This window comes from Microcaecilia unicolor, chromosome 9 (assembly GCF_901765095.1).
Source record: "Microcaecilia unicolor chromosome 9, aMicUni1.1, whole genome shotgun sequence".
Classification (NCBI taxonomy): Eukaryota; Metazoa; Chordata; class Amphibia; order Gymnophiona; family Siphonopidae; genus Microcaecilia; species Microcaecilia unicolor.
Window position 1 is genome coordinate 8194533 of NC_044039.1, and position 14653 is coordinate 8209185.

General features: G+C 38.6%; 1 protein-coding gene across 3 annotated transcripts in view; it reads left to right on the forward strand.

Annotated features, from left to right (window-relative positions):
- The window catches only part of CPSF6 (cleavage and polyadenylation specific factor 6), a 62263-nt gene extending 59676 nt beyond the window's left edge, over positions 1 to 2587 (forward strand). For 2 of the 3 annotated variants that reach the window (XM_030215439.1, XM_030215441.1), the window contains exon 10: positions 756 to 2587. The gene's annotated coding sequence lies outside the window, so the exon portion shown is untranslated. Of the gene's footprint in view, positions 1 to 721 lie in introns of all 3 variants that reach the window. The other variant, XM_030215440.1, reaches the window with a different exon arrangement.
- Positions 2588 to 14653: the final 12066 nt, after the last annotated feature.

A 14653-nucleotide genomic window follows, 5' to 3' on the forward strand; every position in this document is an offset into this window, starting at 1 on the left:
CCTGACATGACTCATGTTTCGGCCCAACTGGCCTGCATCAGGGGTCTAAAAAATAGAAAAATACACTCAAATAAAAACCTATACCATATAAATACATTTAAAAATACATATAAATGTTTTAAAAATAGTATTTGTAAAAAGATATATACAAAGAAACTTAAGACATATAAGGAACTTGAAGTTCACTGAAACAAAGAAAGATTTTTGGACACCATTTATTTATTTATTACATTTGTACCCCGCTCTTTCCCACATACAGCAGGTCCAGTGCGGCTTACATAGTAAAAGAAAGCATCTTACATGGTAAAGAATACAGTAAAAACAAGGAAATGTGGGAACAGTATTAAAAATTGTGAGAGGTTTCCTTTTTGTTCCTCTGCTGTTTTTTTGCCTCATTGTTATGGGAGACAGAATGGATAAATGGAAGTGTTGGTTGGGGAAAATGATGTAAAGAAAACAAAAACAATTTGGTGATAGATAAAACGAGGGGGGGGGATTTAAAAAAATAAAATTGTGCCTTCACAAAAATAGCTATTTTTTCTTTACAAATAATAATGTAATTCAGTTGTTTATATTGTTAGATAAATTTAGTACCATTTTAATGTTTTATGTACATCTCAGATGTTTCTACAGGTGAATGTTGCTAGTTTCATTGGTTAGGTTGAATGAGTTGTGTATGTATAGTTGTAAAAGTGTATTTTTTTTCTGTTATGGGGCGTAGCAAAATCTACATCACAAATTTTGACACATTACAGCTGAAGGAAGAGGAGCACCTGGGATGAAGAGAAAATACTCAGCACGGAGGATGACACTTGGCCAGCAGTTTGCTTCAAGTGGTTGAAATGACACCTCTAAGAATTTATGGCTAACATGAACAGAAATAGAGCTGAATAAAGCAAATCTGCATACATGGTAACCAGTAGCTCTACTTTTATGTTTTATGTTGCTTTAACTGTTTTATTTGAGAAAAAAAAAAACCTGTGTGATTTAAAAGTTCTAGCCTTTGCAACTTTTTCTGGTTATAATACATTTGACAATTATAATGTGCAAAGAAATTGAAAAAAAGTCAAGTAACTCTTTGTTTTTATAGTACTGGTAGTTTGTTCTTGTTGATATGTTAATGTTCTGATAATGTCTGTAAACAGCACCACTTTGATTACAGTAGATGTAGTGTTGTAATAAACTGTTTAATGGGGCTGATGTGTAAAGCTGTTCAACTTATTTTAATGGTTACACCTCAGGGAAGTCTTGTGTTCAGCAATATTTAAAAACAATGTTACATTGACAAGATTTTGTTTTGATAGTATTGCGATATCTTTTCTGCATATTCATCAATGTGAACTTTCATTCAGAAATCCACATGATACTAAAGAAATGCTTCACCCTTCTTTTTTTTTTAGATTAATGTAGGTAATGCACTGAGTCTTTACTATTTTATCATCCTGGTTTTTTGAGGGGGTCTTTTACTATAGATTAGCTTGCGTTATCTGCAGCAGCGTCTATTTTATTCCTATGGGCCCTGCTACAGATAACCTGAGCAAATCTTTAGTAAAAGACCCCCTAAGTTCTTAGTAGACAATGTGTGATCTGATTTCTTTACAATATACTATGTAAAAATTACCGTAATTTTGCTTTGATGCAGCTGATTGTAAGTGTGTGATATAAGGGAGAGAAGAGAGATTCATCTTGCTTTTAAATGTCCATGTATCATAACCCACTTTAAGTTTCAACAGAATTCTGAAACTTTGCGTTAATATTTTTAGTGAATGGAAGGCTTGCAGCTGCAGTTTCCTGTCTAGCATTGTGCTTCTTTCTCTTCAAGACTGTTGACACAATGCACAGAGTTACGCACTGTATAAATGTGACTGAATTAAGCATTTGTTTCGGCTATATTCCTGTGGTATTCAGGTGGACATGACATATGTTTCATGAGTCTAATTTTGTAGACAAAATTGTTGATAACTGTCACTGAGGTGTTGCAAATTTACTCTGAAGAAATTTTACAGAATTAAGCATTTCTTAAATGTGAATATTTAAGACTTAAGTTTGCTAGTACATCGTTTACATCTTTTAACAAATTGTAGACAATTTGATTAATTTCATTTTCAATATTTTATGTGAATGAATCTGATATGTAGTAATTTTTGTTACTGTAATATGCTGAGAGTTTTCAAAACCTTGGTGACTTTATAGCATGAACATCTGCAGCAATCTAGAATGCTCAAATTTAGTTCCAGTGCTGAACACAATGGAAAATCATGTCCGTGTGTTTATTGTGTCTTACGTAGATCATTTTGTTCTCAAAACTTTGAAATTTTTTGTCTAGGATAATTTTTTTTTTATATGTACAAATTTAACTGTTTCGTTGGATTCCTGTGCATGCTTCTGCCCATTCCTATTTCCTAAACTCTGAATGACGGGGTTCTTTATGCATATGTTCATCTAATTCTTTCAAAGTGATGCCAAATGTCTAACCTTACTCCAAAACAAAAACTGCCTTTTAAACATTTTGTAAACTAAATGAATTGTTTCAGTTTTATTTCTACTCATTTTATGCCTGCAATTCAGAAACTAGGCTTAATTTTAGGGGGGGGGGGGGGGGGGGGGGGGGGGGGGGGGGATGCTGAATATGCTGTCAATTGAAAATGTTATGTGTAGGCTGCATATACTGCCGTATATGGTTCGTGGTAAATACTTGAGGAATAACAGGTAAGTAATGCTTTTACAAGGCTGGGCTCGCAGTACAAATCTCTGTAAACCAGTATTGTAAGACATACAGTGGGGAAGTAAGTGAAGTACTTTCCTACTGTTCAACATCTGTTGTACAGCTGTTCCTCTAATGATAAACCACCATGTTAAAAACAAAACTCAAAACTTGTGCATTGCTTACTTACAGGTATAAGTGTTTTATTATGTCTAGGTACCTATGCAGTTTATGGATTAAAATCTGTTGCATATTTTTTCATATAGATCAATGTAGTATGATCAATAATATCTCTATTTCTGTAATCAATGTGATGAGATAGTCATGCTATATTTTCTTTCCAGGCTGTGTACAGTGGTCTTGAGGTACAGAAGTTCATATAGAATGAAGTCCCCATGTTCCTCTGCTCACCTTCCCTCAGTTTGTTGGTCTTTGCAGTCTCGCAGCATAGGCCACATGTTTCTTGTGATGTTTTATTATAGCTGATGGTCTCCGCAAATTGATATTAGGTTTAATTGTCATTTATTAAAGTTGATTTACTAGTGGGCCATTTTTGAGGGTTGAGTCTGATCTTGGAGGAGATGCTTACCTGTGGTGTCAGGTATACTGACTGGTCTTCATGCCGAGGACCATGATACTTCGAGCAGTGCCTAAAGGAGGCATTTCGGCATGGATTCAAAAGGAGGCATTTTTCTCTGGGCTGAGAAGTACTTAATAGAGCAGTTTGAAATAGTAGTCATTTTCTTTCTGATGCAAGCTCTATATATCATTTTTAGCTACAATATTTCAGTGAGTTAAGCCAAATGACTTGGAATGCATACCTTTGATGAAACTACACACTATATGATGTCCTAGGTATCTGTTGTATTTGAGTGATTAATAAGTTCAGAGCACTTTTGCCTGGTGTTGTCAGCTTCAGTGTTTATAAAGAAGATTTCTTCCTATCACAGTTCAGAATATATTTTCTTATATTATTCAGTAGTCAAAGCTTGTTTGAAGATACTGTTCATGCTGTTAATAAGCTTAGCCCTGCACCGAGCATGTGTGGAATTCAATGAGACACTAGAGATTACTGGTACTACTACAAATTTATTTCAACTCTAGTATATTAGCACAAGAGACCTAAAGGAAAGCAAGCACCACCTAGAAATGTTTCTAAGTGTGGCTAACCTGAGAAATAAGGATACACTATACCTGCTCAGTGACTGTCCATATGGGTGCCAGGAACCAAAAGCATCAAGAATGCCACTGTTTGGAAGATGCATAAGTCAGTTGTTAGCTCTCAGGAAAGTAGCTTTTCTTTTGTTTTCTCTGATCTTGCATACCAGTATGACGGTCCTGTTGTTGATCTGGAAGTTCAAAAAATGTGGGGATTTTTTTTTTTTTTTTGTAAAGTTATTGGGATTGGCTCTGTGGATCAGCAGAAATGTAGTGCACTGCTCTGTGTAGAAGAGTCATCTTTTGCTTCCTGGACTGGCTGGAATGCTATATGGAGAAAGTCTTTGCAAGTCTTGGAAGGAAGAGGGAGATTGAGGGCATTCCAGTCGACTGAATGATGCCTACTTGCTAGATCTACAATGTACAAGTGTGCTGAGTTCCAGAGCAAATTGTAATTTGAGGCTCTTGTTCAAGTAAACAAGTATTGCCATACTGGGACAGACCGAAGGTCCATCAAGCCCAGCATCCTGTTTCCAACAGTGGCCAATCCAGGTCACAATATACCTGGCAAGATCCCAAAAAAAGCAAAACATTTTATACTGCTTACCCCAGAAATAGTGGATTTTCCCCAAGTCCATTCAATAACAGTCTATGGACTTTTCCTTTAGGAAGCCGTCCAAACCTTTTTTAAACTCTGCCAAGCTAACTGCCTTTACCACATTCTCTGGCAACGAATTCCACAGTTTACACGTTGAGTGAAGAAAAAGTTTCTCCGATTTGTTTTAAATTTACTACATTGTATCTTCATTGCATGGAAAGCGTAAGCAGATGCTTCACATCTACCCGTTCAACTCCACACCATTCAAGGCCTATTAGTGCAGAACATGTATTATGGACTTACTGCGATGGATGGGTTAAGAAGGATTATAAAAATAGGGGAAGTAATCTAGGTAGTTGCAAATGGCTCAGAAGCCTAAGGAAGTAGCATGAAATTGTTGGATCAAATATACAATTCTAATACAAAGTTTTGTTAACTAGCAGGTCACATGAGAATGGAAGTGTATTCATGTTCTGTTTGGTTAAATTTGCTTTGTAAGACAGAATAATTGATTATATTGTGCTACTGATAACAGGATTACTACCACCAACTTCTGATTCCAGATTGATTTTAATACAGAGGCTGGCATGCTTATAAAATGCATTCTTAACCAATCGGAGCTCATCAGATCTGTAAAACAGCAGTATATGCACCAGTGCTCCTTGTCATATCATTATTCCCAAAGTGCTCCTTTCATATGATTATTTACTATTGATTGGGGAGAAAAACATAATGAAATTGCAGCTATCTGTCTTTGATATTTTGTTCTCCCATTGATATGGACCAATGTTTCTCAACCAATATGTTCCAGGAGGTGAGAGGTATGTCACCAAAAAATTTGGCATAGACAGTAAACCTGTGCTTTCTTTGACAACCAACCGTGCCTACAAGCTGGAGAGATCCAGACAGTTGGATACTTGAAATCTCCATAACTGATCCCTATTTCTGCTGCTCCACTACCCACATTGAAATGTTGCAGATCTGCTGCCTGTAGGTTTTGTTTGCTTCATAGTTTCTGAGTAAAGCATATTTGTAGGTTTTGTGTTCACAATACCTGGCAGTAGAGGAATTTTGTGTTGCTGTTACTGAGATGACACCAGAATTTGAAAATGTTTGTTTTTATATGACAAGCTGTAAGGGGAAGCATCCTAGCTGTATGGACTCTAGTAGAATGGATAAAAGTTTCTTGATGTTGACAGGAAGTTTAGTTTGAATCTGCCTACCATCGATCCCATCTTGCAAAACTTTATGCAAAACATCACTCCAGGATTTCTCATTAATAAAGTGGCGATTGAACTTGAAAGAGGCACACTGGCTTCCCATTTTGCACTGCTACTAAATCCACACATTTGACGAACCAGCTTACCTATCCAGCTACATTGTCTCTTACTATCCTACTAGAACTCAAAGATCAGCACTGTTTAAACAGCCCCTCCTACAGAGAAATTATTCATGAACATTCCAGGCATTCTATGTTCTCAGTCCAAGGTCTGGATCTCTGGAGTTTGCTCCCCCCGTACTTGCACCACTTTTCTCTTTGGGCCAATTTAAAGCCGAACTAAAAACTTTCCCTTTCTGTGATGCTTGGTCCTGATATCACACTCCGACCTGATCCTCTCTTCATAGGGGCTGTGGACTTGGTGAACTCAATTGCAGGACTCTGGGACCTGAATATGCTACTGTCTTCTCCCCTCTTTCCTATTGAAGATTTTAGTTCCTACCCGCCCATATGATGTAAATCTGTTGTACGGTTCTCATTAGAATGTACGCCACCTTGATGATTTGTACTGTAGGGCGGGCTAGTAAATCTTAATAAAACTTGAAACTTTAATTTTAACAGCAGTATATAAAACAAAGTAAATTCTGTTTAAGAATACTTTATATTTCCCTTTCATTATCTTCAAACATTGGAATATTTAAGAGTTTCATTTAACTGTGAATTATAGTATTGAGTGCATCGCAACAGAAGAAAGAGTTGAGAATCATTCAAGACCAGCCTTTCTCAATAGCTGATCAGTTTGTTTTCCACTGTTTTGAAAAACTGGTGTACTGAAATGTTAGATTTTAAAGTGTTCTTTCATGTTATGGAAGAGCTTCAAATAGGGGGTAGTGAATAGTGGAATTTTCAGTTACGTGGCATCTTGGGCTAGAGCAGTAGTTCTCAACCCAGCCCTTGGGACACACCCAACCAGTCAGGTTTACAGGATACCCACAATATAACATAGTAACATAGTAGATGACGGCAGAAAAAGACCTGCACGGTCCATCCAGTCTGCCCAACAAGATAAACTCATGTGTATACCTTTTCCTTGATTTGTACTTGCCTTTTTCAGGGCACAGACTGTACAAGTCTGCCCAGCAGTATTTCCCGCCTCCCAACCACCAGTCCCGCCTCCCATCACCAGCTCTGGCACGGACCGTATAAGTCTGCCCTCCACTATCCTTGCGTCCCAACCACCAACCTCTCTTCCCACCTGCTCCGCCACCAATTTCGGCTAAGCTTCTGAGGATCCATTCCTGCTGCACAGGATTCCTTATATATGAGGTAATTTGCATATTCATGTGGCTATCCTGAAAACCTGCCTGACTGGTTGTGTCCTGAGCCTTAGGTGGAGAACACCTGGTCTAGAGCTTGATGTTGGTTAATGTGACTGTTTCTCAGTTCTGCAGCTGCAACGGCAGACCAGGAGACAACTAAAAACAGGAATTCAGTGGTAAGAAAAAATTTCTATCATTTGATATGTTAATTGTTTTACTTTAACTACAGAAAAAAGTACACCCTTTTTCAGGTTGTATTAAGAATACAAAAGAAGAATTCTAATTGACAACTTGAATATTCCTTTTAACAGTGAGATCTTATCAGAGAGAAGCCAAATAATCATGGGTTCTAACCTTCATCTTCTGTTTGGGTGTTTATCGGTCCATATTTCTTGGTTTGTATTATTGCCATCAGCTGTTCTAGTTAAAATATAAATAAAGTCCTATCCATGGGGGGGGGGGGGGGGGGGGGTAAGAAGTAGGGACAAGCTGTCGATTGTGATGAAATATCATTTATCAAGTGTGCACTCTTTCCTGATAGTATGCGCACGCATTCGTGGACTCACTGTTGGTAAATTGTGCACACTTAAGAATGCACCTTCTTTCACATAACCCCGGATTCTGTATAGTGTGACCGAAATTACGTGTTCAAATCGGCCATATTCTGGATTTGCGCACACAATTTACTTATCTTAAACCAGCGCTGATAATTGCCACTTAACAAGCAATTGACTGATTGGCATTAATTAGAATTTACATGCACAACTTGCTAAGTGTGTTCTGTAAAGTGGTGCACGTAAATTGTAATGTGCGCTACCAAAAAGGGGGAATGGGTGGGGTCGTGCGCATCCTGGAAATTTATGTGCAGGAGTATAGAATACACCTGCTCTGCGTTTAACTTAGGCGCCAGTATTTACATCGTTTTGCTTGGTGTAAATGGATGCGCCTAGAGTTCGGCATATTCTATAAACCCATTAAATTATGTAAAAGATGCTGGCTATATCACATTCCTCATGTGTTAAAAAAAAACTCTTTCCCCCCCCCCCCCCCTTCTTCCAAATAGAATGTTTTGATGTAAGTCTCTTTTCTTCCCAGGTCTCAAGCCTTGAATTTCAGAATTTGAAATATAGGGCATCATGCACCTGGTTATGACTAGATTTGGGTTTTATTAAACAGTTGCCCCAGGATTCTATACATGGTGCCCAGGTTTAGGTGCATTTGAGAGATGTGCATGCAGTTTGACTAACGAGCTGTTAACCATCAGTAATTGGCTGCTAACAACTGGCACCAATTAGGATTTATGTGCATATCTGGCTGCGCTCTATTCTATAATGGTGGGAGACTGGGACAGTTAATTTTTATTAATGACTCGACATAGATCTGTGTTTCGGCCACAGACCTGCCTCAGGAGTCTCGATGGTGTGTTAGATCAAGTAGTTCGATATGTATTCAAAAAAATGGAACGGTCTTAAAAAAAAGACCTTGAAGAAGTTTTGCGGTCGGTATTGTAGCAGCGCGTCACATAATGCTGTAAGCTGTGTCAGTGAGCAAAAAGACGCGTTGAAGCAAACAGCTGATCAGTGAGCAAAAAGCACCTAGGTGGATTTTTCTTCCTTGGGAGCCTAAATCTCACAGTGTGCACCCCCAAAGGGGGTGTGGCAGTGAGCAAGTCATGGGTGTTCGTAAAAGTTGAGCATAGTGTTATAGAATAATAGGTTTCTGTGCCCAGGTTGGGCACCAGTTTTCAGCAAATGTGAGTTGGACACGGGAATTGCACACCCTTTATAGAAGCATTTAGCACCGATCTTTTCCAATGCTGATTTTTGAGCATCATTTATAGAATTTTCCCCTTAATGTTCTGATTTACAGCATTAGTCTGATTTTTCTAATCTGTGTTGTATTTTTTATTCCACACATTAGCATATCCTATATAATAATTTGCACTTCCAGCGTTCCATCACTGTCTGGCTGCCTGGGTTCATAACATCTCATGACATCAGCCAACCTCCAGCATTCCATTCCCCCTCACTGCCCTGCCCTCACGTCAAAACATAATGACGTCAGAGGGCGGAACAGTGAGAGGGAAGGGAACGCTGGAGGCGAGCAGACGTCAGGATGTTACCAACGGAAAGGAAGCCAGCCAGGAACAAAGGAAGAGAGAATCGCGGCACATCGAGAGCAGAGTACAGCACAGCAGAATCGATGGACATGGATGGGATGGGAGGAGGGACAGGAGAAGAGAATCGCCGGACACGGATGGGAGGGCAGGGGGGAGACAAAAAATCACTTCTAGGGCCCGTTTCATTGTTGAGGATGCGGGCTGGGTTCCACGAGTTGCTTAATAAATCTGTCCATTGCAACATGGCTGCTTCCAGTAATTCAAAGGGTTTTACTTACAACTTCTCTCTTCTCTTGCTCTTACTTTACTCATTATGCAACTAGGTATATTTTGTGCTGCATAATTTTGTTGATGCATCTTCTTAGCAGATGGCTGCTTCTGTCTACTTAATTTCTTGAGTTTTGTTTCCCAAATTGATTTTGCAACCTTAAGCCCATGACTATAATCTTTACTGTGTGTGTGTATAGAAAAGATGCAAGAGTTACATGCTGATGAAGGTTCAGAAAAGTAAAACATCAGTCCTTGAATTCAAAAACCAAATTAGCATATCCATTTATACCTTTCATACAGGTAGTTCAGTGTAGGGAATGTTTTTTTTTTTTTTTGTCTCCCAACATTTTGATTTTGCAGCATCTCCAGCATGTTGTTATGAAGATACATCTGTCCAGTTCTCAAGACTGAAGTTCACTCAAGTGTATTTGATTTGGAAAATGTACAATAGCTTCTGCTTAAAAATCACAAATAGCTGAAAAGTAGCCTGAATGAACCTCAAGATTCTATAAAGATGGCCCAAATTTGGTGTTGATCCCAGATCAGTACCCAAAATAGTTAATGCGTTCCAATGATTTAATTATTGTAGTTAAGCACTTTGGGTACTGATATGGCTCACAGTGTTCTGTAACAGTGGGTGCCTAAATTTGATCGCACGCAACTCAAAAGGACTTGTGGCTATTGGCGGGTCATGGATGGATCGGGGGTTTTCACAAAAGATAGGTACAGTTACAGAATAGTGGGGATCCACACCCAACTTGCGCACTAAGAATTACATTAGGTTTCAACTGGTTTATGTCCTTGCACCCAGAGTGAGCATGGAATTCGCTGCTCAATGCTATTCTTTTTTTTTTTTTTTTTTTTTAATACAAAAAAAAAACGCTCATTCCAGAGTGCTCTTCATAGGATAGCATTGAGCACCTATTTTTTGTCACCATTTATAGAATTTTCCCCAAAGTGTATTACTCCCGCCTCAGTCATTTTAAAATGCTGGAAGTTCATGGTATACAAGTGACATGTTTAAATTGTGTTAGGAACGAAGGTGTTTTCCCTTCATTTGTCTGCAGTAGAAAGGTGGTGTGTTAAAGCCTATATGTGTTAACAGCAGGTGCACCTCATTTTCTGTTAGCAATGCTACAGTGGATAAAACGCTGGGAAGGCCATTTACTAAAAGAGTGTGAACTAAGTAAATGACCCTCCTAAACAATGTTTTTGTTCAAAGGAATGTATTCACTCTTGAGTATTGTAAAATTTAAAGCCAGTTTTTATTCAACTGAATTTTTGCTTATAATATAGAAACCTGGCAAAATTTTGGTTCTGCACACTACCCTCCCCCCTTGCTTTTCCTTGGATTCAGTTTTTTTTCCCCTGCTTTCCAGTGGTGGATTTTAATGTCTTTAAATATGTTAAGCTGTGAAGCACATTGTGTGGTTACAATTGGACTAAAATGATTTCTTAATATGGTGTCAAAAGGGTATATTGTCTTTGTTACTGACAGACCAAAGAAGTCATGCAAGGTTTAAGGTGTTGTCACTACACCTGACTTCAGTGTGAGCTTTGAGATCTTGAAATGTTCAAGTATCAGTTTGGGTTGGTTTTATGTTGGCAATAGCTTAGTGCGGGAATTGGGCCATTGTGGCCCTTGTTTTTGAACTGATTCTTTTTTTTTTTTCCCCCAGCACTTAGGTAAAATGTTCAACAATTTAGCTTTCCAAGCACTGCTGGAATTCATAAATTGCAGTAGTAACACTGTATTCAACAAGCATGATATAATATTGTACTGAAGAAATAAAATTCCATTTACATAAATTGGTGTGCATACAGAGCTTTTATTTTCTTTTAGTAGTAGTTTGGTTCTGAAATGTCAGGATTCACGTCGATTTTTCATTGTCTAGGCCCATTCATGCTTGACGTACAGTTCATGCCTAGAAGAAAACGCCATTCCAGTACAAGCAGAACTTAACAAGCGCATAGTGGACTGGGAAGACCAGTTTTTGTTGGCTAGCAGAGCCATCATACCAGCAAGTAGTATTGAGGGGTTCATGTCTTAAGAGGTGTGGTTCATCAGTGCACCCCTGAGCCCTCTGGGGCAATTGGAGCAAAGGTGGCAGTATTAAAGGGGGAACAAAAAACAGCACCACGGGCTTTTAAAAATGGAACACGGTTCTTTAATGAATGAGCCTTGACAAAAAGACCCGACACGGGCTGTGTTTCGGTGACTAGCACCTGCGTCAGGGGTCACAGTGACAACGTGGAAAACTTGGGAAATAACTTGAATATATTCCTCTACAATATATTATTCCTTACCCCACGTCTTATATAGTAAAAGCTACAAAGCACCAAGGCACTTTCTGTATCCAAAGGGGACACATTAGTATAAAATTTTATTGATACAGATATACATTTTAATTACAGCTATTTTTGCTCACTTTACCCTCTGAACCAATCAGAAATCCCATTACAAATCTACATTTCCAAATACTAGTTGAGCAAATAGTTGGCACAGTGATTATGTTGAAATCCATATAAAATGTATACAGTGTACAACTGCAATATCTTTTCTGTTGAGACCACACCTGTGCCTGAAATGTTTTGGCTATCTAATAAAACATGCACCTAATGATCTCATATACTCCAGTCTAGTAAACGTCTAGAGGAGTTTCCGCCATGTATTTGGAGTCCCGAACAGGCCAGGCACGGTAATCCGATAAATTACACGTCTACTAATAGAACTTATCTTGAAACATTTAATGAAGCCACTGTCTGAAGGTTTAAAGATCATTAAAGGTAAACAGTCCCATGATTTTTGAAAAATTAGTAAATATGGTTGAAGGCACAGATTTTACATTTAATCCAGAAAGATCTTTGAGGTTCAGCATCTATTCATCGTGTGCTCTTAACTCAGTTAATCCCAGCTATAACCCACCCAATCAGTTCTTCCCAATCATGACCTCACTGTTTTGTCCATCTACTTTGACTAGCTTGCAAGCTCCAAGGAGTAGGAGGGAAGATACATGTAATACTATTTCAGTGTAGAAGCAGAAATATTAACAAGTAAAACTATACGGTCTATTTTGTCTCCCATTCCTTCTGCAGTAATGCAGTGCTTGGTACCCAAGCTCAGTCTTTACCCTTATTTTTTTTATCAGATTTATGCTGTTTTTATAGCACTGATACCTTGGAATACATATACCTGATTTGTTGAATATTTTTAATGACAATCCCTGTGTTTTTATCTAATATGCTTTCTTGAATTTCATTCACTTTTACCTTCCCCGAAAGACTGTTACATATATCCAACACCCTTTTTGCGAATAAATACTTTCTCATTGTTACCTATCTGCTTTCAACCACATATCATGACCCCTCTTATGCTACTCCCTTTCATTGAATTTTCTTACCTTCAGGTGTAATCGTAGCTTAGGTATCTTCAATATTTTAACTTCCCACCATAGAGAAAAATCAAGACTTGTATTACTACCTAAGAATAAAACAAAATCAAGATTAAAAAGGAAAAGGCATGGTATGTGAAGGATTATGTAAATAGATAAATCTATTTAAAAAACAGACATTCCCAGGTTCAGAAATTTACTACAGTACTATAAGGTGTACATCATGCCAGTTCCGAAACCTGGAGGCACCACAGTCAGGTTTTCAGGATATCCACAATGAATATTCATGAGAGATTAGCATGCACTGCCACCACTGTGGACAGACTTAAGCGTGTATACTTTAGAAGAAAAGCAGGAGAAGGGAGATATGATAGAAACATGTAAATATTTATGTGGCATAAATACACAGGAGACGAGTCTCAATTGAAAGGAAGCTCTGGAATGCGGGGGGATAGGGTGAAAGGGGATAGATTGAAGTAACTCGAGGAATACTTATTCACGGAAAGGGTGATTAATTCATGGAATGGCCTCCCGGTGGAAGTGGAGGAGATTTTAAAAAGTATCTGAATTCAAGAGCTTGGGACAAGTACATAGGATCTCTAAGGGAGTGATTGGGAGAATAGATGACATGGATGGACAGACTAGATAAGCCATATGGTCTTTATTTGCATTCATTTTTCTCTGTTTCTCTTCTACCTGGTTAGAAGTTGGGAACTCTCCTTTATTTATCTTCAAGTGCCTCAGACTGTTACACCCTTTCACTCATCACATCTGACACTCCTGGGAGTAATAGCCTATGAATTACAAAAATAGAAAAATCTCATCATCTGTCCACTCTTGACCCTTCACCACTTCCATGCCATCTGAAAAGGCATAAGCAGCCAGTGGCTGCCCCTTCCACAAGTGGATGATATTAATAAAAGTCCACTGTTTGGGCAAAACAGAGGAATTCAATAAGTGGCTTGAGTCTTGGTGTAAAGAAGAAGGCTTCAGATACATAGGAGAATGGGGTAATACGTGGAAAAATAACAGGCTGTACTGTAATGATGGGCTACATTTTTCAGTGATAGGAAAAAGGATCCTTGGGGAGAAATTCAGGCAGTATGACTGTCTTTTTTTCTATGTGCAGCGCTGCATACGCTTTGTAGTGCTATAGAAATGCTAAATAGTAGTAGTAGTATGTTTCTAGTCGTTTAAACTAGAGGGTGGGGATGACAAAAGGAAACGGGATTTCGGAAAGTCACCCCCAGAATAAACATGATGGCAGAGGGAAAGGTCATGTAAATATTAAAAAACACCCAAACTCACTAAGCATATGGAAAGCTATGTGCACAAATGCTCGTAGTCTAAGTAAAAAGGTTCAAGACTTGTAAGCCCTGATGTTTGAAGAAAACTTGGATATTGTTGCTATTACGGAGACGTGGTTCAAATATTCTCATGAATGGGATGTGACCGTACCGGGCTATAATCTTTTTAGGAAGGATAGAGAGGGCCGAAGAGGTGGAGGAGTGGCTCTGTATGTGAGAGAGAATATCAGAGCGGCTGAAATGCAGGGAACCTGGGGAAAAGAAGAAGCTTTATGGATCGTCCTGGAAAGAGAAGACGGAACCTGTATCCACATGGGAGTTATCTACAGACCTCCTGCGCAAACGGAGAAGTTAGACAAGCATCTGATAGAAGATATTCCAAAGATTGGTATGAAAGGGGAGGGTCTACTGTTGGGAGATTTTAATTTGTCTGACGTGGATTGGAATGTCCTGTCTGCGGAATCGGAAAGAAGTAGGGATATTGTGGATGCCTGTCAAAGTGCCTTGCTCAGACAAATGGTGACGAAACCCATGAGGGAAGGGTCGATGCTGGATCCAGTGCTCACT